Below are 26202 nucleotides of genomic sequence, written 5' to 3'. Positions count from 1 at the left end.
TTGTTTTGTTTTGTTTTATTTCATTGTAGTTGTGTATAAAATTACCATTATGGCTGAGAAAAGAGGATAGGAAGGCAATAACAGGAGTGTATCTTCACTTTTAAGACAGAAAATTTTGGTTTCCCCAACATATAAAAGCATAGAATGTGTAATTATCTATTTTGAAGCAGCAGGTATGGAAGGAACATTAACCTTTATTGAGTACCAACTTTGACCCTGTGCCAATAGATGCTCACATAGTCTCTTTTTAATTTAATTCTAAAAATAACTCTGTCAAATAATTTCCCAAGTTTTAAAAAATATATACATATGTACTAATTAAAGAAAAAAGTTAGCAAATACTAAAGAGAACAAAATGTCCTCTGTTACCATTTAATGAAATTTATCCCAATTTACCATTTTAATGACTTTCCTTCCTTTGTTTATTCTATGAATGGGTATATAATCCTTATGGAGTTCCAATAACTTAGTAATTATATATGTTAGCTTTTTCATTTCCAAACATTGTAAGTATAACCTACTTCTGCATTGTTATATTATTGTCATATATGGTTAAAAACTATTCCTTGGTATGAAGTGGTCCACCATAATTAACTGTTTCTCATGGATTTTAAGTCGTTACTAAGTTTTCACTACTACAGATATTTCTAGAATAAAAATTGTCATAACGTTTTGTTTGTTGCTGTTATTGTTTGTATTTAAGATTCTTCCTTAGCATAATTTATCAGCAATAAAATAAACCAGAAAAGGTGTAGTACAAAATGGCAATAAATTAAAGTAATAATTAAATTTTAAATTTGCATTTTAAATTTAAAAAACAATTGTTTTACAGATGATACTAGCAAAACTATTACTCTGTTACTCTTGTATGGTGCTGGTAGTATCTTAAACTGGCACAAATCTTTGGAAAACAATCTGATGTGTAACTTTTTGTATCCAATGAGTTAGTATTACATTTCTGAGAGTCTCCCCAAATAAAATAGTGTAAAAGAGAGAAGTAGATCTAACACAACAATGATCATTGCAGCTTTGTTGATTTCTTTATTAATCTTGTGAGTGAAAATTGCTCTTCTATTATTATAGGAACAATGCATATTCATGGAAAATGATTTATGCAGTACATGAGAACAAAACATAGCCTCCAAGCCCGTTCCCTAGAGGCATCTGCTCCTAACAGTCTCTTATCAACCTCCCCAAATTTTTCTATTCGAATCTATGAAAACACAGATTTCTTTTTACAACAGGTCACACTGTACGAATTTCTCTTCAATTTGCTATTTTCAATTACTATAATGTCTTACACATCTTTTCATTTCAGGACATACAGATCCAAGACATTCTTTTGAATGGCTAGGTAGTTTTCCATTGTATGGCTGTACCATGCTTTATATATCCAGTACTCATTTTGAGTCATATGTATTTTTCTCCATTATAAAGAATGTCTCAAAAAAAATCCTTCTATATTAATCTTTCTACATTTACAAGTATAATTGTAGGATCTTCTTAGCAGTAGAATGGCTAACCGGAGGGTATATACATTTTAAATTTGCCTAACTGCCCTCCAAAATCAATCTACATTTCCAACCACAGAATTCGACAATGCCTGTTTCCTCACACCCTTTACAACACTGGGTATTTTCAAGCTTTTAAACCTTTGCCAGTGTGATAACACTTCATCTTTCCACAAGTATTTGTGCTCATTAAGGCACCTGGAAGGAATTCAGTACAAGAAATGCCACCGGTTACAAAGAGATAAACAATATAGCAGGAGGCAAATATATAGCTTGAAATCACACACTCAAAAAAGTTTGAGTCATTAGAGGTGATTACACTTCAAATTTCTCATCCGTTATTGAAAACGTTCATCTTACTAACTTCACCACACACACACACACACACACACACACTCCCTTTGGGAAATGACAAACATTCATTTCACAGATGAGGAGACCAAGATCCAGAAAGAAAAATCTTTCCATTGTCACACACAACTATGTCTACACAGAGCAAGAGCTAAACTAAGACTCCACTACAGGTGCAGTATTATTTCCAAGGCAACATGCAAATATAATGTATAATGTGACTTTATATACAATGCAGACCATGGTACAATAAAACTCGTTGCTTCTTCATTTAATCAATGGAAGTCTCTTCTACCTAGCACAGTAATAACTGACAGGCATAATGAATATCTGACAGATTAACTTCTGTTCTCTTTAGTTTTTAGATTTCATGTGTTTAGTGTTAAATGTATTTTTGTTCCAATTATTTGGAATTAATCAGTGATGCATGTTAGATTTGGAAACCAGGATACAAATTTCCAAAGCAATCCCTAGTCTTCCCAGATGCAAAACATTTATTGCAAAATGCTGAAAGAAGGCAGACACGAGGAGAAAGAAAGGTCTGATTAGGTCTGATTTGAACATGGTACATAATGTTCTGTGTCCTCTGTATTCCCATTTTTTATTACAACATGAGCATTTTCTCAAGTCATTAAATGTTCTTCAACTACTTAATTTTAGGGGCTCCTGGGAGGCTCAGTAGGTTAAGCGACCGACTTCAGCTCAGGTCATGATCTCACAGTTCATAGGTGCCAGCCCCACATCGGGCTCTGTGCTGACAGCTTGGAGCCTGGAGCCTGCCTCCAGATTCTGTGTCTCCCTCTGTCCCTACCCCTCTCCCACTTGCAGTCTGCCTCTCTCTCTCTCTCTCTCTCTCAAAAATAAATAAACATTATATTATTTTTTTAATGTTTGCAAAAACATTTTTAATTTGCAATTCCCTTTTAGGTTATTTCCATGTTTCTGTATCACATTACTGCCAAGAATAATATTATATGTAACTTTTTTGTCTATATTTCTAATGATTATCTTAGCAAACATTCATAGAAGTGGGGTTCTTGGGTCCATGGACATAAAATTTTTTAAGTGCTCAAATGGCTTTCCTGAAAGACTAATTCCAATTAAAATACCTATCAAGAGTGTATTAGCATGTTTGTTTCACTTCACCCTTCCAAACATTGAGCATCCCCATTACATCAAAAGACTTTTGAAAGGGACTGTCTGAGTAATAATATTATACATCTTCCTACTCCACCCTCCTTCCCATTTTCCAAACTTTACATTTTGTTATTTTACTTTTATATTTAAATGGATTAATTTGGTTGGGCATATGCGACTAACACATGCAATGATTTGACAGCCATTAAGTATAAACCCGTGTGATCCTGGAACTTCAGCAGGAAACCAGTGAGGGAAGATATCATTTCAATGCAGGTTTCAGAGGATGAGATTAGACTATACTGTGAAAGGACTGGTAGAATTCAGGTTGGCAAAGAGGAGACAAGGTTGCAATATAGGGATAGGAAATCATCAGGCAGAGACCCAGAGGTTCAGATGAGCAAAACATCTGCTAGAAACAACTGTTTTGACAAACTGCATTAAGTTGGATAGGGCCGATTTGATTCTAAAATCTCCTTGGTGATTTTCTCCTTCATCTCACATTAAGTGGAACTCAAACCTTTGAGTGGTACCTACCTCCTCCCTCAAACTTACTGAATTAAATATTATCAAGAAAGTGAATGCCAGCGAAGCAGATAACATTTTTAATTTTCAAAACCATATTTCCTCTGGCAGGAGAACATCCGCTCTCTGCAGACCTTTGGTTTGATCATAATTCTCACAACCCATTATGCTACACCTGCTGATTTAAAGAAAACTCAGTATACTTGAGCTTTTTCAATTTGTTTCTCTACATTCTTAGTCAACATACCACTAAGCAGAATCCTCCTTAGGTTACAGAATCTGAGCTGACAGTTTTCAATTTGGTGCTTCCAATAAAACTTCTTTTGCTAAATATAAGGTTTTTTTTTTCCTCAGTGAACAGAGGGAAGAGAAGTTTTTATAAGCCTGTTTTTAGAGATTATGTCTTAATTAGCTATCTCAAGTATAGAGTACACCCCATCCATCTGTAAACTAGTATTCAAATCTGACCACTTCATTATGTTCAAACAATTAGATTTAAAAATATGGAAAATACAAATCAACCATCTGGATATCTGATCTACCACCAAAAGTCAGAGTCCTAAAAACACTCTGGGTTTACATTCAGTTTCCTCCACTTATTTATTCATTCATTTTTGTACTTTCATAGACCATGTCCAGAAAGGATTTGTGGGTTTGCATAATTGGGTTCCTACCAGGCCCCATTTTGTGATAGAGGCATGACAGCCTTTTTCTCATTCCTCAAAATGCAGTAGGATACACAAATGTTCATAGAGGCTTCATTTATAACAGCCCTAAACTGAAAGTAACCTGAATGTCCTTCAGTGAATTCACAGCTAAACGAACTCTGATACATCCATTCAATGGAATACTACTCAGCAATTAAAAGGAACAAACTATCGGTACACACAACAACTTGGATGGGTCTTAAGGGCATCATGACTAGTGAAAAAAGCCCATCTCAAAAAGATTGCATACATACAGATTTCCATTTGTATAACATTCTCAAAATGAGACAATTATAGAGAAGACAGATTAGTGGTTACCAGGGAACAGAGACAAGGGTGAGGCATTGGTAAGGCTTTAAAGGGAAAGTATAGGGGAGAATCCTTGTGATGATAGAGCACTTCCACACCCTGGTTGTGGTGGTGGTCACACAAATCTTTATATGGGGGCAAATCACATAAAGCTATACACCCATATACATTAGCACATGGAAAAAAAATGGTGAAAACTGAGTAAGGAAGGACTGTAGTGTAGTTAATACCAATGTCAATTTTCTGGTTTTGACATTATATTACAGTCGTACAAGATATCCCCATTGTGGGAGACTGGTGGAAGGCTCAGAGTACTTTATGTCCTCTTTTGCAACTTCTTGTAGTCTATAATTATTTTAAAATTAAAAGTTTTTTTTTTAATGCATCACGATCTTCAACCAAGTTACCCTCCCCTGAGACCATTAGTGCCCCACCTCACCCTCTGACCCCTGCCAGGAAGGTCTTCCTTGGCTCCCCAGACTAGGTTTATCTCCCAATGTTCCATGTTCTTACAGCACTTCAAATTTGTTTCCTTGGGCCCAGCAAAATGACTACTGAATAATTCCATCAGTGTAACATCGGTTTAATACCTGCCTTCCACAGACTATAAATTTTTAAAAGGCACCCGGTTCATTACTGTATCTTTAGTACTGACTATCTGCCTTAAAACGCCGTAGGTGCTTAGTCAATACTTGTGGAAAACAAGGAGCGAGAGTGACACAGCACATGAGCAAGCATTTCTGTAAGTCACAGCTGGAGAATTTCAGTCCGAGCATGAAGATGAGATCATGGGGAAAGTCAGTACATAGCTAATAAGTTGTTCATCACATTTTATACAGATGTCTGGTACCATAGATTATAAATATTAATGTACACCATGCAAAACAGTCGGTTCATTTAGAACCAATCAAATGTGATTATTTGATTATTTCCATCTTGTCAAGAAGAGCATTTTAGCTATTTTATTTGGCAATGGCAAAACACAGTTTCTATTCATATTCTATACCCTCTGGGGTATATTCCCAAAAAAATATGTTAGAACAATTCTGATGAGGAGGATACGCCTTCTTTCAGTGGCTTTCAAAGTTGTTACTGGCCCTAGGGCTTGGATCAAGGGTATGTCTGGTCACTGGCACTCTATACCTCTTTTCTTGGCCCATCTCCTATCATCAGGTACATACTTTCTCTCGACTCAAATGATCTCATACCTTAACACCATCTTCTAGCTATTAAATACCTCTAGTGCGGCGTGCACGCACACAAATACATGCACACACACACACACTCACCCACGTACGCACGCGCGTGCACACACACACTTGTCCCTTCTTCCTTTCCCACCAAATCTCAATTCTTAAGTGTTCACGTCAGCTTTTAGGAGGAAAGAATCTCTGACTCCATTGATTAGGGTGACGAGCACGCATAGATCTCTAGAAAAGTAGGTATGTTTGAACAGACTGGTTATCTAGTTCAGCTTGCTGTCACTCTCTCCCCCTCAGACGCCAGAAGAACATGGATGGTGATTGGAGCGTGGCACCTCATTTCTGCAAGTTTCCCAACCCTTAAGCTATAATCAAAGGGAAAGTGTAAGAGACATCTGGACATACAAAATTTTGCAATGATAATATGTGTGTTTTGGAAGCAAGTACACAAAAAGACATCTATGAGAGCTCAGCGTCTTTCACGAAATTAGTTCAGAGCTATATGGTGAGGATAGAGCTACTGGCAGAAACCAAAATGCCAAAGGGCACCAGGAAAATACTAAGAACTTCTAAGATAGGTTCTTATGTAAGACAGCTTGATTTTACTACGTTGGTGCTTTAGTTCAGTGTAGCTAGAAGACAATGGCCATTAAGTACTGCTGCTTTGTCAGACATCATTATTTTAGCATCATGAATTGAGCGCTTTGTGATGTTTATTTGGTTTGTTTACAGAAACTACACAGTGTTTTTGTTGTCAGTAATTTGAGTTATCATTTCAGAGAGTGGTAGAAACAGGTAAAGACAAACTTTAGAATCACAACATTGTTCATTAATATAGGAAAGAAAAAAATCAAAGCAAATTTGCTAATTAGAATTGTCCAGAAAACTTTTTTGCCCAGAATAACAAATTGAATTTTGTGTTTCATTTCTCACTTGGCATTTTTCTTTTTAATGAGACAAGGATTATATTTGAAAATATTGCCATGCACTGACCCATAGTGGTAGCAAATTATGGAGAAAGGAAAAGACCATGTTCCACTCTTTTATTTTCTCGTTTTGTTTAGGTGCAAATCTCTTCACTCAATTTTAAACCATGCAAATTAATCTCTTTTCAAGTATAAACCACCCATCTGTCCCTTTTGTTCTCCCTGAAGTCATTTTGGATTTCACTGTTGAAAATAAAGTTAACATCTTTAACCTACGTAATAACTATACAAGGAAAAAAAAATGAGTGTAGGACAAACAAAGAAAATGAAAACATCAATATTATTCTCCTGCATTCATGACACTCATTATCAGAACCAGAAAATTATCACAACAGGAATAAAAATACAGGCTCCAATAGACAAAAGGATTGTGCTCCAAAAAAATTTTATTTGCAAGTAGGTTGTCTAAAGCATTAACACTTCTAATAGAAATAAAGTTCTACATCATAGTTAGAACTCTCAGGGATTCTCTGTATGCCTATATGGTCCATCTATTTAGTCCAGAACCATAGGAATCATAGTCACAAAAGATTTCCAGGGTGAATAACAAAAGAGAAGAAAGAGGCCGGGTGGCTCAGTCAGTTAAGCATCAGACTCTTAATTTTGGCTCAGGTCATGATCTCAGTTTGTGAGTTCGAACCCCTCATTGACCATGTAGAGCCTGCTTGGGCTTCTCTCTTTCTCACTGCCTCTCTCCCAGCCCCCCAAATAAATAAAATAAAATTAATTTAATTGAAAAAAATTTTTAAAAGAGAAGAAAGAGAGAACAGAAAAGGAGAAGTTTACCCCTCTCTGTGGTACAAGTCTGAGCACATTTTTGAAATAATGAAGTCCGCTTTCAGCCTCCTCCTACCTCCCTAAGTGACATCCTATCCCACTTTCAGGTAACTTCAGTTTTCAGTATCCAGGCACTTACACATTTACATTTACCCCAGATCCATATTATAGAAATCTAGACATATTTAATCCCATGAACCATGTTCTCCATGGTAAATATTACCTGTCAGCTGACAAAGGGGTCCATTCTTTCAGGTAGTTTGTTCATTATGATATTCCCTATGTCTAGCCTAATGCTTGGCATACATTAGGTGATTAACACATATTTGCTGAGTGAATAAATGAGGGATGGCTAGTATTAACACCATGTGAAAGAGAAATTTCTAATTAGAGAAAACATCTATGTGCATTGGTTTTGAGTTCTTAGTTTTGTTGGAATTCATCCATAGTGAATGTTGTCATTATTGCATTGTAGGGAGCTGATATAAAAAGTTATACTATTACCTATCTTTTAATATGGATAGAATATTATATTCTATTTTTCATAATGGCTTTCTCAAATTCTTATAATAATAATGGTAACAATAATAATAGGTAATATGTATAACACTTACGTATGACAAACAGCATGACTGGTGCTTTGCTAAGTGCTTTTGTATCTTAATATATTTAGTCCTCTCATTAACCCTAAGGGCATGTACTATCATTATACCCACTTTAGAGACACGCAAACTATAGTTTTAACAACTTTCCAAAATCCACAGCTCTTCTGTCTAGCAGTCAGGCTCAAAGCTGAGGTCTAAGCTCCTTGGCCATCTTTGGGGTGGTCTGGTCTCCTTTCCTGTTTACCATTACTTATCCCTGATATAAAAGATCCTTAACAAGAAGGGATCATCCCAGATAAATGGGCTGTGTTCCATTTGTCATAGTCAGTGGCAGCATCAGCACTGTCCATTGACAATGCACGCGACAACAGGAATAAAGAAGGAAGTGATAGTATGCAAAGGAGGCTGCTGTCACACTTTGTAGATTTCTCAACATTTTTCTAGCACTAGATGGAATTAACAAGTTTTAGCCTCCAGGACTGATAGTTGAGGTAGGAAAACTTTCTTTTTAAATGATATGTTTAATATGGTTGATTTCTGTATCATTAAGACAGGCAGCTTGGCGTGATGACTCTAGTTACGTTTCTTCCTTATCAGTTGTATCTCCCTTCTGGAACTAACATTGAAATACCTAATTAGCCTGGACTTGTAAACTCTCAAAATAAAATTCAAACTTGCATTTTGCATTACTGTATACTCTTAATACATGTTTTTTTCTTTTATTTCACTCTTTGGGCATTTATGTGCTATATGAAACAGAGAATAGTACTTTAGCAAGATCTCTCTTGAAAATAAAATGGTTTGGCTTCAAAAGCTAAAAACCGTGATTGCCATATTCCTTGTTTTTTTGTTGTTGTTGTTTTTTACAACAAATTCCTTTAGATTATTGAAATCACCATGTATTATCTAAGTCAACTTTTCAATAAATTTTTCAATAGCATTCTTCTTGCTGCCAGTTATATCTTTTTTAAATTTAATGTTCTACTTCCCATGTTTAAAACAAAACAAAACAAAACAAAACAAAACAAAAAGAAAAAAAAAAGAAAAAACAAGGATGGGCTCCTGGATGGCTCAGTCAGTTAAGCATCCAACACTTGATCTCAACTCAGGTCATTATCTCTCAGTTCATGAGATGGAGCCCCAATCAGGCTCTTCACTGATAGTATGGAGCCTGCTTGGGATTCTCTCTCTCTGCCCCTCACCTGCTCATGCATCCACACATGTTCTCTCTCTCTCTCTCAAAATAAATAAATAAATTTAATAAAATTTAAAAAAAAATTTTAAGCTATCTACTTAAGTCCAAACAGTTTCTATTCAACATAATCTTTTTGCTGTTTAAAAACATTCACCTACTCATTTTAGAACCTGGTCTATCTGTTGGTTCATTAATTAGCTTCAGTGCATGCTACCTGACACTTTTTCAAATCACAACTCAATTTCATATCACATTTTTTTCCCCTCTGAGAATTTCAAACCAACTTACTGATTTCCTTTCTAGAGTATAATTTTTTTGGTCACAAAATAAAATAACTTGTGGATTTTTAATTTTTTTAAAGCTCATATATTTAATTTGATCGAGGGAGAGAGAGGGAGAGAGAATCTCAAGCAGGACCCGCACTGCCAAAGTGGAGCCTGATGCAGGGCTGGAACCCACAAACCATGGGATCATGACCTGAGCCAAAATCAAGAGTTGGATACTTAACTGACTGAGGCACCCAGGCTCCCCAACTTGTGAATTTTTAAAACAGTGATAAACAAACAAATAGACAAACAAACAAAAAAATATATAAACATATCCATAGGAAAAATGATAACCTTGCATAATGCTATGTTAACTCAAGTTCACAGAACTAAAGAACATATGACGTTGGGCTAGGACTGGGAACCAGGGGCTCGCCGGCATTCACTCTTGAGTTATTCAGATACTAGAGGGAAACTTCCACTTGGGTTGTAGAGTCACATCTTTCTTTGCTTTTTTTTTTTTTTTTTTTTTTTTGTCAATTACAGTATGAAAACCAAAAGCTGTCAAAAAATAGAATGCAGCCAGGGCACCTGGTTGGCTTAATCAGTTAAGCGTCCAACTTCAGCTCAGGTCATGATCTCACAGTCTGTGAGTTCAAGCCCCGCGTCGGGCCCTGTGCTGATAGCTCAGAGCCTGGAGTCTGCTTCAGACTCTATCTACCTCCCTCTCCCTTTCTCCTGCTCACACTCTGTGTGTCTCTCTCTCAAAAACAAATAAACATTAAAAAATAAAAATAGAATGTAGCCATTTGCTTTAGCCTTAGAAAATATAATGCATAAAGTTTCCTAAAACAGCTTCTAAGATGAAAACAGGAAAGAAACATCTTGCTAGGAAAAGAAGAAAAGTTGTATCTGCCCACTTTCCACTACCTCCTATCTTTTGGAAGCCAAGGAAGGACACAGAATGCATCTTAAACCCAAAGACCTAGCCTGAAACCACTCATACTACAATATGGATATTTGGCATTTAGTTGATTAATTAAATCAGTATAGGTATTTAATCTGGATGAATCCCCTGGCTTTTGGTCTGGATGTTTTTCATCTGGAAATGTGTACAATCTCCACTTCACCTGTTCTGAAGGAGAACAATCAAAGAATTAGACCCCTTAATCAAGTAGATGCTAATATAATGAGTTATTCTACTTTATTTACTCTCTGGACTCATGGATCCTTGAGCCTTCCTTTGATGGTGCTTAGCTGGCAGTACTTTTGCATCAGTATTCTGAACATCAATATTTATTGAACATGCACTGCAGCAAATGAAGAAGGTGCAGAAGATTAATCTCACTATGGACTGATCACAGTAAATGACTTATATGGCTTCTGTGGAGGGGCTTAAAAAATAAATCCATGATTACAGTTTGTTTTATTTGTCAAGTGTAGGATACAAACTTCTCCCAACTAAGGTTTTGATTAATTAAATTTGTGCTTCTCCACCTTAGAATGATATGGTGTTGTTTTCTGTTTCAGTGAATGGATTTTTGGTATTGTTTTATTTTTTTTTTTTAAGTTTACTTATTTTGAGAGAAAGAGCGTGCACAAAGGCGGAAGGGGCAGAGAGAGAGGGGGGAGGGGAGAGAATTCCAAGCAGGCTCCACACCATCAGCACAGAGACAGATGTGGGGCTCAAGCTCACCAACTGCGAGATCATAACCTGAGCTGAAATCGTCAGAGGTTTAACTGACTGACCCACCCAGGTGCCCCTTTGGTATTGTTTCAATGTTGGATCTGTTTCATGATAAAGAAGTGAAATAGCTTTGGTTGATGGTGTCATCTATGGTGAGCACTATGGTGGGGGTTTTTTGTTTGTTTTTTAATCAAAAGAGAAATAATGAACAGCTTGCTTCTAGAGAGGACTTCCAAAATAAATAGAATTTAGGAATCAAGTTGAAAATGTTTTGTGTCACGAAATGAAAGTTTAATTTGGAAAAAGATTTACCTTGAACAAATACATCACACCTTTAAAAATGTTTAAGTACTGGATGTTATAACAAGTCACTGAGTTTTTATTGCTGCCCTGTGAGCAACAGTACCAATCTGTCAGCCTGGACTTTGACCCAGGCCCTTGGGGACTCATCTTCCAAACGTTTGACTATTACAGTGGAGTTTGAGATTTGAAACAAAACACTGCAAATGAAAGTCGCAAACTGTGGGTGTTGGAAAAAAAGAGATGTGTTTTCTGAGGCAATGACTTTTTTAAGTTTTGGTTTGGGTTTGGCTTTTGTTTTTGTTGTTACTGCTTATGCCATAAAAGTGAAAACAAATATTATTTCCTTTCAAGACAATGAGTAATTCAGCCACTTACTTTGGAAATCCTGACACTAATGTGCTGCATTAAAACAAATGTTTTAGTACTCAAAAGGCTCAAGAGAGTGCTAAGTGAAATATGAATGGTTTATGGGAATTCATAAATTCTACATTAAATGCAAAGAAACAACCCAACTTTTGAATGACAATGTTTAGAATTGTTGACTTGGAGACACAGTATATCCTTTATTTCTGTCTTTCAGGTTTTAATTATTAGGCTTGGTTATAAAAAGGAAACTGGGCAATTTAGAAATACCCAAAAGATTATTTTTCTGACTTTTTTCCCTCTCTGTGTCTTTGTACTTAAATCATAAAATGGGAAAGATTCATGTGAAATATTAAACCCAAAGAAATGGTGCAGAAGTCTCTCTAAATTGATACCCAGAAAATTCATTTCTTTAGCTACTATGTAATATGTAAGACATTTCCATTGGTATGTTGGGCCAGTCTCCTCTGTATTTGATCTAATGGAAGGCCCTGGAAAGACACTTGATCCTGCACAGGCCAGCAGCTTAGGCCCGTGGCAAGAGAGTGCATAATGTGTGTAGCAGTTTTGTAAATGAGCCCTGCTGTTTACAAGGTGGGTCTTGGGGAACGTGCATAGCTCAGAGTGGGCTTCAGCCAGTGTTGTCTGGGCAGTGCATGGGTGGGGGAACCTGTCAAGGGTGCGGGTGCCAATGAAAGTCTATCCAGATTTCATTCCCCAAGTGTCAGCCCAAGAGACAGTGGTTTTTTTTCTAACTGACGCACCCAGAGGTACCCCTTTGCTCTGAATGGTCTACCCAGAAGTCTGACGTGGTGCCTTTAGTAATAATGCACATGGAAAGATAGTCTGGCCATTGCGATTTGGGCTGGTGCAAATGACCATTTCTACCAGATGCAATTCAAAATGCTTGTCATGAAAATGACAATAGCTCCTTTTTTTGTGTTTTAAATAAAGTAAATTTTATCTATTTTTGAGACAGAGAGAGACAGAGCATGAACGGGGGAGGGGCAGAGAGAGAGGGAGACACAGAATCGGAAGCAGGCTCCAGGCTCTGAGCCATCAGCCCAGAGCCCGACGCGGGGCTCGAACTCACGGACCGCGAGATCGTGACGTGAGCCGAAGTCGGACGTTTAACCGACTGAGCCACCCAGGCGCCCCTAAATAAAGTAAATTTTAAACTTATTATTGAAAATTAAAATATTTTCTTTAGGTTTACAACACACTTAAGTGTCTGTGATACACTAGCCATATGAACTAATGTAGCTAAAACTAATAATACAAATACTAACTAAATAAAATGATAACACTTTAATATTTTTAGATAAGTTTATCATTTATTATTTCAAAAGATTACTGTCGGGAGAGCAGCTATATAGATCAACTAGGGAAGTGGTTAAGAATACAATCACAATAAGGCCTGGGTTCATAGGCTGGCATCACCTTTTGCTGGCTGGCCACCTTCGGCTGGGAACTTAGCTGCCTGAGCCTGTTTTCTTACCCAAAAATGGAGCTGACCATAGTTCCTAACTCATAGAGATAGAGTAAACATAATCCATATGAAGCACTCAGCACAGCGCCTGTTGGGCACACAACAAGCACTGAATAAAATGTTGGCTTGAGGCAAGGTGGTAGGCACAATTTCTCAGACTGTCTCCAGAGATGTCCTACCTTATTCTTAATCTCCAGAAACCATGAATTTGATGAGCTATCACTTCTGTGATTATATGTTATGTTATATGGGACAGCTGACTTTAAGAAAGGGAGATTATCCATGTGGTCGTGAAAGCAGAGAGCTTTCTCCAAACGGCGGCTGAAAGGGACACCATAGAAATTTAAAGCATGAGAAGGACTCAGTGCCCCATTGCTGGCTTTGAGGCGGAGGGAGCCATCCCGGAAGGAATGCAGGGCCTTCTCCAGGAAAAAGAACATCTCCCTGGGGACAGCCAGTGAAGAAAAGAAAAGAAATCTCAGTCCTACACCCACAGGAACAAGATCTGCCAATAACCTGAATGAGGTTGGAAGTGGATTCCTTCCTGGAGTCTCTACGATACAGCCTGGGCAGGCCAATGCCTTGATATGAGCCTTGGGAGACTGAGCAGAGAGCCCAGCTGTGTTCACATGTCTGTTGACCTTCACAACCGTGAGATAATAAGTGTGCTTTGTTTTCAACTGTTAAGATTGTGGCAATTTGTTACACAACAGAAAACTGATACAGGCCATCTGGGAGTGGCTTGACATCAGGAAAAGATACCTGTTTTAGTTGTTAAAGTGAATTTCCAAGAAGAGAAGGCATTTTTGTGTTTGCTTGGAGAGATACCTTATGGGAGAATTTTAATCAATAAGTGGTAACATTTTGATTTGATTTTCCTAATAGTATACAAAAGTAGAGCATACTATAAAGAATGAAATGTCAGCCTTTCTAAGAGCATGTAACAGTGTTACCACTAGCCAACAAGAAAAACAGGAGTTACCTCTAGAAATAATTTCCCCAGATAAATATATGGAATAAAATCTTCATTCTTGATCCTCAGGGAAAAAGTCAGCTATTTTGTATTGGCCAAAAATTTAACCCTGGTTAAAAGACAGGGTAGAGAAAAGGTGTTACATGAGGGTAGTACCTAGGATATTACTGCTCAAGAGCATCTCAATGTAGTCAACAGCTAATACTCTAGTTCGCCTAGTTATTTGTTTCTTAGGGGAAACTGCCCATCTTCCTGATGGGCTGGTTCACATGGCGGTCTGTTCTTCCAGAGGGCTGACATTTGCTTCATGTTAGCCAGTCAGAAGGCCCCAAACTACACGCAGTAATGTCTGTGCATAGTGACTGATTCAGAGTTGTTCATAGTATCAAGCACTGACAATCGGGACCAATCAGGGGAAGAAAGGAAACATAAAGACACAATAAATACCCCTCGCCTCTGTGGCTAAGTGTTGACTCTATCATATATCAAATTCTTGATTATCTAGCCACTGCTTTATCAAAGTTCTCTCCTCTTCTCTTCTTTTTATTTCTTCCTGCAGCTTACTTTTCAGGATTTTACCATGCAATTATTATTTTAACTGCTTTTGAGATTGGAAAGGGGCAGGAAAAAGAAGAAAAGTATCTCTCTCTTTTTTTTTTTTTTTTTTTTTTTTTTTAACACTGCCTTTTTTTGAGAGGTGGTAGTTTGGGAAGAGCTAACTTGGGTATTGTGTTTAGGTATCATGCACAAAGATTCTTTCTTTTTTTCTTTTTTAATGTTTATTTATTTATTTTTTGAGAGAGAGACAGACCACAAGCAGGGGTGGGGCAGAGAGACAGAGTGAGACACAAAATCCGAAGCAGGCTCCAGGCTCTGAGCTGTCAGCACACAGCCCGATGTGGGACTTGAACCCACAAACCGTGGGATCGTGACCTGAGTCATGGCTGGAAGCCCAACAGACTGAGCCACCCAGGCGCTCCTATTTTTGTGGCTCATTTCCAGAGAATTCAAAGGGCTAGATTACCCCTCTACTTGTTAAGTGAAGTCTCTTCAAACTGCATATATTCCAGGAAGTGAAAGCTTGGGGTTCAGCATCTCTCTGTGATTTGGTCACAAGTGAGGTGACTGGCTAATTTGGCAAATTGCTGCTTGAGCTTATTTTCAGTTGAACTTCTGCTGAGAGAAGAAAGAACAAGCAGGCGAGCAGAGAACATACTATATGCATCACTGAAACTTATTGCTTATCTTTATTGCATTTGAGTAAATGCTCTTTTTTTTGCTGCTGCCAAGTAAGTCATCATATTTTAGTTCTGCACTGAATCCCTCAGCAGGAGACGAGATTTGAATAGATCCAGAGTGCAGGAAATAAAAAGAATGCACATTTTGGCTCAGATGCTCCTCTCCCCAGCCTCTCTCCCATTGCCTTCATTGGTCACTTGAGCTATTCACACTCATCTGTGTGAAACATTTTCTAGAAACAATCCTGAGGTTATGAGTAAAAGTGTTATTCTAATCAAAACAGATTTGTGTTTATTCTTCTGATAAAAAAAAATACATGCTCATTGCAAAAAGAAATACAGAAGTGTATAGAAAAGAGATTTACCTGAAGTTCCCCCTCTCAGAGACTCATTAACATTTCAGTGACCATCACATAACATCTGTTTGTGGATACCTTCCTATATGATATTATTTAAATATGGTCATAAGTAATACGATTCTTTCAATTCCATGAACAGCTTTATTTTGTATTGAAATATAATTGACGAACAACATTCTATTAGTTTCACGTGTGCAACATTGTTTTTTTTATTTTTTTCAATGTTTATTTTTGAGAGAGAGAGAGAGAGACAGAGTGTGAGTGGGGGAGGTTCAGAGAGATCGAGGGGGACACAGAATCTGAAGCAGGCTCCAGGCAATGAGCTATCAGCATAGAGCCCAATGCAGGGCTCAAACTTATGAGCCACGAGATCATGACCTGAGACGAAGTTGGACACTTAACCGACTGAGCCACCCAGGTGCCCCATCACGTGTGCAACATTGTGATTCAACATTGTTGTACACTGTAAACTGATCATCATAGTAAGTGCAGTGACCATCTAGTCACCCTCTGTCACCAAAGTTAATACACTATTGATTGTATCCCCCATGCTGTACATTGCATCCCTGTGACTTATTTATTTTATAACTGGATATTTGTGGGGTTTTTTTCTCAGTTTATTTTGAGAGAGGTGGGGAGGTGCAGAGAGAAAGAGAAAGAGAATCCCAAGCAGGCTCCATGTTGTCAGCACAGAGCCCAATGAAGGGCCTGATCTCATGACCACAGGATCACAGCCTGAGCTGAAATCAAGAGTTGGACACTTAACTGACTGAGCCACCCAGGAGCCCCTATAACTAGATATTTGTATCTCTTGATTTCTTTCACCCATTTCACCCCCAAACCCCTTCCCTTCTGGCGACCACTACTCTGTTCTCTGTATCTTTGAATCTGGGATTTGTTTTAATTTTTTAGATTCCACTTATACGTGAAATTGTGAGGTACTAGTCTTTATCTGACTTATTCCAATGAAATAACTTTATATTTTATACATTATTTACCTCCACTCCATTTCTTTCCTCCTTCCATCCACACCTTTCTCCTAATCAATCATATGCAAATCTATTACATATTTTATTACAAAATGGACTCATTCTACATACTTTACTGCATCTTGTTTTTCCTAACTAGCCGCATTGTTGCTGAAATCCATCAACAGCAACTGGGATAAAATTAATACATTTCTTTTTAATGGTTGTTTTATAAACCCCAGTATGAATGTCCTGCAATTTATTCAATTATTTCACCTATTTGTGAGTATTCAAATTGTTTCCAGTTTTGTTGCTATCATAAATAATGACACAGTAGGCATGTTTATACGTTGGTGCTTTTATTTTATAGAATAGTGCCTCAAAGTAGGATTGTTGAGCCAGAGGAATGTATGGGTGTGTATACACAGAGATATTTTTGATGTTGACAGATATTGCCAAAGTGCTTCCAAAAAGAGCCGGGACATCTACAGGAATGTATAAGGATGTCTTCTTCCCCACAAGCCATTGGGCACCTGGATGTAAACCATTCATATTTGCAACTTGGTGAGTGAGCAGTGCACTCTCACTGTTACTCTGTTTTCCATCTCCCTGGTAACTAGTTAGGTTGACAAAATATATTTTACCCCTATATTTATTGGCCATTTAGATGCTGTAATCTGTAAAATGCCTACTCATTTCCTTTGCCCATCTCTGGGCTGGCTTTATTTTACACAACCATTAAAAAACACAATGATTGTTATTTGAAGAGCATCAAGGATCCTGTGATCCTCGTGTTTGTCTTTCCTGATATTACCCTCTGTCCTCATCTCTCCTTACATATGGCACAGTTGGCCAAGTGCTGTCTCTTTAACCATGTTTACTCTTTCTCTGAGAGTCCCAAAAACCTCCTACTGAGACAGCTTGTTTGGATGAAAATGGTTTATGGTCTCCTTGGCTTTGGAGAAGATTGCCGTATACCAATTGTTACGAATGGATTATGAGCCTTTGGGAGAAGAAAAAGATTAATTTCCTTTTTAAGAAACATCTTATTTCTCATTTATCCAGCTATCTATTTGCAGTATAACATAAAAAATACTGTCTTTCCCTAAAGTCCTACAATAAGCTGGGAATATTTCCTTGATACATTCCCAGCCTGGGCTATTTGCAGGTGGGGAGGGCTCTTTGCTGCGGTTATTTGAAAAAAAAAAAAAAAATGCTGTGTGAGGACAGTGCATGACCCAGTTCTTTTCATTTATTCCAGGTCATTGGTAACCAGATGAATTCTAGTTGTGCGGAAGGTTCAGTGTTTGTAGACGTGGGTTTTGCTTCAGGTCTGTAGCTTTGTTTGAAAGCATTAAGTTTCTCAGCAAAGTAGGTGAAAGCTTGAGGGTTAGTGGGCAACAGAAATATGTGTATATTTAGCTCTGTTTGTTCTGGCAAACTTCAGAGTGCAGGCCTGGCTATCCTGGCTCCCAGCAATGTGTGGCCAGACTTTACCTATGCCCATGATCCTCTTTCGACTTTTAATTTATCTATCAGATGCCTCATTCTCATCACTTTATCGAAGGTAGGCCTCATACCGGCTTCCTTCCTGACAGGGCTGACAGAGTGGCTGAGAAATCTTCAGTCTAAATGGCAGATTCCAAGCAATATAGCCAGAACAAGTACGTCAGAGCTGGAAATATAATATGCTCTCTCATTCTCGGCGCTCTCTTGTAAAAGACGGTACACACTTATGCTGACAGAGGAGCGACTTTTAAGAAACTTGGAGCTCTGCACGAGAAATGAGATGAGACTCTGGGTTTTCTCAGAGGCACTCAGGTATGCCCGTGAGTCACACAACGGTCTGCACTCCCAGCTCCGCGCAGCACGCGGCACCCGGATTGTGAAGCTCTCCTAATTTACTCATAAATCTTGCTTTTCTTGAAGCAATTCTTTCCCTTGAAGGGATCTTTTAATTACCATCCTCTGGACTAACCAACCAAGCTGCAAACCCCTGAAAGCAGCTGAGAGAGGCCTCCTTCCACGCCTGTCAAGTGCAGCCTCAGCAGGTTTCCCTGCCTATGGAAGCAATTTCTATCAGCCACTTCCTGCCAAAGCACTGCACTGAATGGAGTATGTTGTTTCAGATGCCACTTCATTATCCATAAGAACAGAAAACTTTCAAGGGAATGTTTTCAGAATCTGAAAATTGTCACAAGGCTCTTATGTAAAACAAAAACAACAGATACCCTAGGGCCTTTGGATTAATAATACCCTTTCCTTGGACACCTGAGTGGCTCAGTCGGTTAAGCATCTGACTCTTCATTTGGGCTCAGGTCATGATCTCACGGTTTGTGAGTTTGAGCCCCGCATCAGCACAGAGCCTGCTTGGGATCCTCTCTCTCTCTCTCTCTCTCTCTCTCTCTGCTCCTCCCGCCCCCTTGTCGTTTTCTCTCTCCCTCTCAAAACAAATAAATAAATAGATAAAATTATAAGAAATAATAATTTCCTTTCCTTGTAAGAGGAGATGTTTTCTTCTCTAGTGCAGTGTGGTGTTCCTGTAGGGAAAGCCATGCATGAAAAAGCAACCATGAATGTTCCCTGTTTCACCTCACTCTTGCTGGGCCCCTCCTAAGTCGAGGCATCATGCAACCGTAAATGGCAACGCAATAAAGTAGCACTGTCCGATATTAAACTTAGGCTCATTAACAACCCACTCTAACCATCTGAACAACAGCCACGTTGCTGCTAAATGCAGATAAATGCAGAAAGCATTTGTAAGTGGATTGGGTTTATGTGTGTTTCCACGTTTTTGTCAGTACACAAGGTTGATACAAGGCTGCACTGCCTCCCAATGAGAGAGAGGTAGTCAGCCAGATGCGGCCCGAGTTTCATCTCCATTAAAAAAGTTGCACCAATCACTTGTAGGTTTTAGCTTGGTGAAAGGTTGTGATTACAGTTTGTAATAAGATGAGTCATTGCACCAAACTTAGTCATGAAATAGTAGAGCTAGAAGAGGTTTGTAGACGAGATCCAATTTTTTTGTCTGTCTCCATGTTAAGTTAATGAAACTATCTAAGGCTACGTCCTCCAAAGCATATTTTATGAAACAAAAGCCAAGCTCTACACTCTGCCAAAAAGAAATTTTTTAAAGGGAGACAAAGAAAGATTCTGGAAAACATGCAGATTCACGATAAATATTATAAAATTAAAAGCTTTATTACGACCTTCAATATAGAACATGATTTAACTCGGTTTAACCTGGTGTTTCTCACATAGATTTGACCACAGAAGAGTTTTTTTTTTTTTTCACGTGATCCCTGTTAACATCCCGTGGAACCATCGTTACATGGAAATACACTTTGAATAATGTTGATCCAATGATTACAATTGCCAGAAGTTCTCCGGAAAAAATTTTAAACTTTCCTTCAGAGAGTTATGCCATTATCTCAGAAATATTCAGCATTCTTGATTACAAGAGAAATCTGCCTTTTGGTAAGTTGGCCTATGTATTAAGAAGATGGGCATCACCGGCTCCTGTTGTTTAAGGGGAAGGTCAGTGAGCTGTGACTCAGCTCCCCACTGTTTCTATGGGGTGAAGAGCACGTGAGCTTCCCTTTCTGAGAAGAAGTGCTAAAGGAGGACACTTCTCATCCCTCTCTGTATTTTTACCGTTTTTCTCACTGGTAAGATTAGGGCAAAACCACTTCTCTTGTCTGGACTGACCTCTTGGCTCTCTCTTTCCCTTGAACTACATGCAAGGCTGATTGGAAACCACCTCGGGTCTGTGGGTAAGGGTCTTACTTCATAGACCCGAGGCATTCCTTGATTGGGCCTTGAGTTAAAATCTGTGAAGCTGAGTAGTGGAAATAGCGTGGTGAATGGAGGGAAGAAAGTAAGCAAAGGAATAGAACTACACTTGGGTCTCAATCCCAAGTCACATCCTCCAACTCTATAAACCATGAGGGTTTGGGGTAGGAAAGCTGATTCCATCCTTGAATTCTTACCTGATTGTGTTTGTTCTCAGTCTGGTTCTGGAAGTTTGAAAACCGGAAGTGAGGAGGAAAATAATTAATTGGAACCCTGCATCTCTGACACCTATTATCCTTATAATACCCTTTCATCAGTTGAAAATGATTATGAGGTCACCCTGCAGCAAATTCTTGTCCAGCTCAAATAATTCCAAGTTCTTTTCCCTTTTGTTCCCCATAGGTCCATTTGCCAACACTAATTATTTTTGTTTCTCTTCTCTGGTTCGTTTCCAACTTTCTCAATCACTTAAAAAAAAATAGAGAGCCCCAAATGGGACAAAGCCTTCTGTAGGTCTGGCTTAGTCTGAGCTTCTGGATGGCTTGCTGGCCACCGCAGCATTTTATGCTTAGCAGTGTATGCAAGTGTATCCCCATGTTACATTAGCTTTCATAACAACAGACTGATAACAATGGCCCCACTCTGTGGCTTACTATAATTTGAACTTCTACATTGTGAGGGTGCTTAACAACCATGATATTATGACGGTGGCACTAGCTAAGCATTTCTGACTACATATCAATATTGCTCGTCTTTTTCTAAGTGCTTCACATCACCTACTATTCCTAGTGGATCCTGGTGGGTTTCTCTTTTAACTGTATCTCAAAAGCATTAGGTTTGTTTTGACTTTTCCTTGTGGTTTAGGCTAGGAACATTTCTCATTCATTTTAAAACCTCCTGAACATGTAGTCAAATTTGCAAAGGGTCATTATAATCTTGAGTTCGTTACTCAGTTTCTACACACCTCATTGTTTTGTTAACGTGCACTTAACGTTAAGACCTTTCCATATGTAACATAAGGAATACTTTATGGCTTTGCAGTTTGCAAATTGCTTTCGCAATACGTATTCTCCTTTATTCATTTACTAGACAAATATTTATTGACAGTATATCAGGGGTTGAGCCGAGCGCGAGTGGAATAAAGGTGAACACAACATTATAACTGACCTCAAGTGGCTCACAGTCTTTGGGGGTAATGGGAACCACTGCAGTACCACATGATACGGGCATGTGGAAGGAGGCAGTGTTTTTTCACGTGGGATGGGAGGACGGTTTGCAGGGAAGGAGTAGGTGACTGAGGTTCACAGTAGCAAGGTCAATAGGCGACAGTGGGGGAGTGGAGGAGAGAAAGCTAAAACCAGAAAGTAAGCACGATTTTGAAGGCCTTCATATGCTGAGTACTAACTCCCTAGCTGGGGTGAGTATCATCTTCCAGTTTTACAGATGACAAACCTGAGGCCAAAGAGACATACAAATCAAATGTTAGAAGCAGATCATTTCTAGTCTTTTGGCTCCCGGACCAGCTCTGTTTTTCAAGACATGTCTGTTATCAAAGTGAAGGGAAGACTGCAAAATGTTTATGATTTAGTGTCCAATTTTTTCCTAAAGTTTGTTTTTTTATTAATGGAAATTAAAACACGCTTATGGTAGGACATTTGCAGAGTAGAAATGAATGAATAATAAATAAAAATCCTAGGTAATAACATTTTGAAATTTTTTCTCTGTCATTTGTATATATAAGTATGCAAACTGTATTTCATAAAACTGGAACAAATTTGTATATACTACACTTCCTTGAGCAAAGTATATTGTGAATATTTTCCTTTTGCAAATAAACATGCTTCCATACTATGATTTTTAATGATTGCAAAGCATACTATTATTTTTAATCATTGTAGAATATTCCATTTATGGGTCTAATGGCACCAGTTTGTCCTTTTCACTATTGTAGGACATTTAAGCAGTTTCTAATAGTTTGTATTATGAATAGCACTTCTGTGAATAACCTGGTCGTATTTCTGATTTTTTCTTTAGGATAAGGAATCACTAGGTCAGAAAGTATAGTGCTTTTAAGGCACTTAACACTTAACTGGCAAATTGTCCCCATTTGTAATCCCACTAGAGATGAGCAAAGTACCAGTCATTGCCAACACGGTGCAGGAGATAAACAACTTCTTTTTTGCAACAAACAGCTTTTGTATTTGATTCTTTACCAACTTTAGAGGACATGTGTCTCAGCTGTAACAGATTTGAGAATAATATGTTAGGGCCCTGGGTGAAGTGGCAGAGGAAGGGGGTGGGGATGCGAGGGACCTACGTAATTTCCAACCATATTTGCGTGACAAGGATCCTTCTATTTCCAGCCATCTTGGGCCATTGTAGGCAATGTCCACCTGGTATAAGCATACAGAGACCAAAGCCTGTGTCCTTCACAGCTGGCTTGTGACAAGTCCTCCCCAGTCCTGAGAAGAGGAGCACTTGTCACATGGCCTAGGGCAAGCAGCAGGAAGCTCTCCCTGAGCGAGGGCTGCACTGCCAGAGGCTGGACACACGGACAGTGCCCTCCCAGCATCCTGCGGATATCTGCCCACTTGTTCCCCCAGGGGCAGATGCCCACTCCCTTTGAGGGCAGTTTCCTGAGCCATCAGTCAGGCTCACCTGCCACCCCCAACCATCCATGTGGTCTTCTCAGCGGCCCTCATCCCAAAATAAACACTACAGTCTCCTCTCCATGACATTTTACAGCAGAACCTTTAAAAATAGATTTAAGGAGTTTTTAAGTTATGAAACATTTCAAATGAGATTGGTAAAGGACATACTCTTCTACCCACCACCCAAATGTAACAAATATTATTATTTTGCCAAACATGTTTCTAGTGTTGTTTTCATTCCAAGAAATAGAATGTTACACCACTCCTCATTCTATTCCCTTTCTTCCCTCTTCCTCAGAGATAACCATAAGCTTGAGGTAGTGTGAATCCTTCTACATAGCAGATAACGGTCTAAGGAAATTGCCAATTCTTTTTCCTGTTTCTAGGTCAACCAGGTTTCTTCTCATTCACATATTTGAAGACACTGAGTTGGGCACTAAAGAAGAAAGAACGGTTTATTTGGAAGAGAAGAGTTGTTTTCTTCCAGATATAGGGTGTCATCAGAATGAAAGGACAGTAGGAAGCCCCTCCACTCCGGTCTTGATCAGATGACTATGGTCAAGGAAGTGATAAAGCCATTAGACACAAAAATGTGAAGATCTGGACATAAATAGTTGGTTGAGGTGGAAGCCTTATTGGAAATGCAAACCTGGAACAGTCTTCAAAAGTGAAATAAATGCTGAATGAAATCTTTAATGTTCAATAACAAAGCATCTGTAAACAAAATATGGTCAATATTTTCATGATATATTATGCAAACTATAAAATCTTGTTTTTGAAGACTGCTTAATTAATATAGGGAAATGTCCATGACACCCTGTTGAAACTTAAAAAAGAATAGGAGGGGCGCCTGGGTGGCGCAGTCGGTTAAGCGTCCGACTTCAGCCAGGTCATGATCTCGCGGTCCGTGAGTTCGAGCCCCGCGTCAGGCTCTGGGCTGATGGCTCGGAGCCTGGAGCCTGTTTCCGATTCTGTGTCTCCCTCTCTCTCTGCCCCTCCCCCGTTCATGCTCTGTCTCTCTCTGTCCCAAAAATAAATAAAAAAATGTTGAAAAAAAAAAAAAAAAGAATAGGAAAGAAAAATTAATAAACTGCATGTAATAGTATGATCCAAATATATATATGCATATATATGCATATTTTTCATGAATATCCAAATATGTAAATAGATAGTCACGGAGGGACACCTGGGTGGCTCAGTCAGTTAAGTGACTGACTCTTGATTTCAGCTCTGATCATAATCTCAGTTTGTGAGTTCGAGCCCCACATCAGTCTCCTCGCACTGACAGTGCAGAGTCTGCTCTGGATTCTCTCTCTCTCCCTCTCTCTCTGCCCCTCCCATGCTCTCTCTCTTTCTCTCTCTCTTAAAATAAATAAATAAATGTTAAAAAACAGTCATGGATAGATAGGTAGGTAGATAAGACAGCAGCCATTTTGTTTGTATTTGTGTGAATGTGTACTTAAGTTATGTCTTAGAAAAAAAGTATGATAAAGCAAACTAACATGTTAATGGGTATGTGATAGGATTACAAGTAAATTTTTTCTTTAATTTTCTCAAATTTTCATTAGCACTGCACAGGTATTTCCTTATATTGTGTGTGTGTGTGTGTGTGTTCATGTGTGTGTGTGTAAGAAAGCAGTGAAGTTAGAGATAGATTGAACTTAATTCAATAGTAAAGGCAATTTTGCATTCCTTTGGCAACCTTCAGAAACCAGTTTACCTGAAAGCTGTACTCCATAGTCTGCAGTCATGAAAGCTAGAGAAATTTTAATAAATGTAAATTAATGGATGCCAAGTAGACCTTTATTTGGGGTTTATATGGAGGAAAACCTATTTGTAAAAAAGCTGATTTTGTGATTTCAAGGTCTTTTCTTTGAATCAGGTTGAATAAGTTACCAATGTGATCAACTAAGTATAACTGAATCATCAAAATGAAAAAAACAAAAAACAAAAAGGTAGAGAGGGATTTGACTAAAAGTAATTGATCCAATAGCCACATGGAGACACAGAATCAATTTCAGAGTCAAGATAATGAGAAAACAAGGTAAACACTTGTTGTGTAAAACTTATTCAAATATGCTCAGGAACAATAATGGAAAATCATGATTTTCCATATAGCAATTACCCTTTTTAAACTATTTGTTTATAATGCTTGACAACAGATAATATGTTTTTATAGTTCTCATTTTGACAGCTTTTCTAATGTTTCTTAGCTTTGGGATGGTAGTGGACTGTCAATCACTTTGGAGTGCTCAGAGTCCCTTCCTTCTCTCCTCCCTCACTACACAAACTGCCAGAAATCTCAGCTAGGTCAGGAATGTCTCGTTGTCAAAGAATTCTCTGTGAGCAAGGGAGAAGCTATTGTCCTACATTCCTTCACTCTCATTGTTGTTGAAATAATTTTTGCTCAGAAATTTTTAATTTCTAATTACTTTCAGTGAAAGATTAGACCAGCTAAAACTGAGTGGAAAGTGTTATTCATAAAATGAAACTTAGGTTAAAAGTCATAGAGATCTCACCTTGGGCGAAAATGGAAATGCCTCAAGAAATGAACACACATACACATGCTGTCATCCAGTAACATATTAACAGATATTAGCATGCTTTGGTAAATGTTTTTTTAACGTTTATTTATTTTTGAGAGACAGAGCATGAGCATGAGCATGAGGGGGGGAAGGGCACACAGAGAGGGAGACACAGAACCTGGAGCAGGATCCAGGCTCTGAGCTGTCAGCACAGAGCCAGACATGGGGCTGGAACCCACGAACTGTGAGATAATGACCTGAGCCGAAGTCGAATGCTCAACCA

The 26202-nt window shown here is 38.4% G+C and overlaps 1 long non-coding RNA gene across 1 annotated transcript; it reads right to left on the bottom strand.

Moving 5' to 3' along the window:
• Positions 1 to 17289: 17289 nt before the first annotated feature.
• On the bottom strand, positions 17290 to 21029 carry LOC131511447 (uncharacterized). The gene is made up of 2 exons (XR_009261531.1): positions 20941 to 21029; positions 17290 to 17484 (listed from the first exon to the last, which is right to left on the bottom strand). It is a non-coding gene; the product is annotated as an uncharacterized LOC131511447 (long non-coding RNA).
• Positions 21030 to 26202: the final 5173 nt, after the last annotated feature.

This window comes from Neofelis nebulosa, chromosome 5, assembly GCF_028018385.1.
Source record: "Neofelis nebulosa isolate mNeoNeb1 chromosome 5, mNeoNeb1.pri, whole genome shotgun sequence".
Taxonomy (NCBI): domain Eukaryota; kingdom Metazoa; phylum Chordata; class Mammalia; order Carnivora; family Felidae; genus Neofelis; species Neofelis nebulosa.
This window is presented reverse-complemented; position numbering and strand designations above follow the sequence as displayed.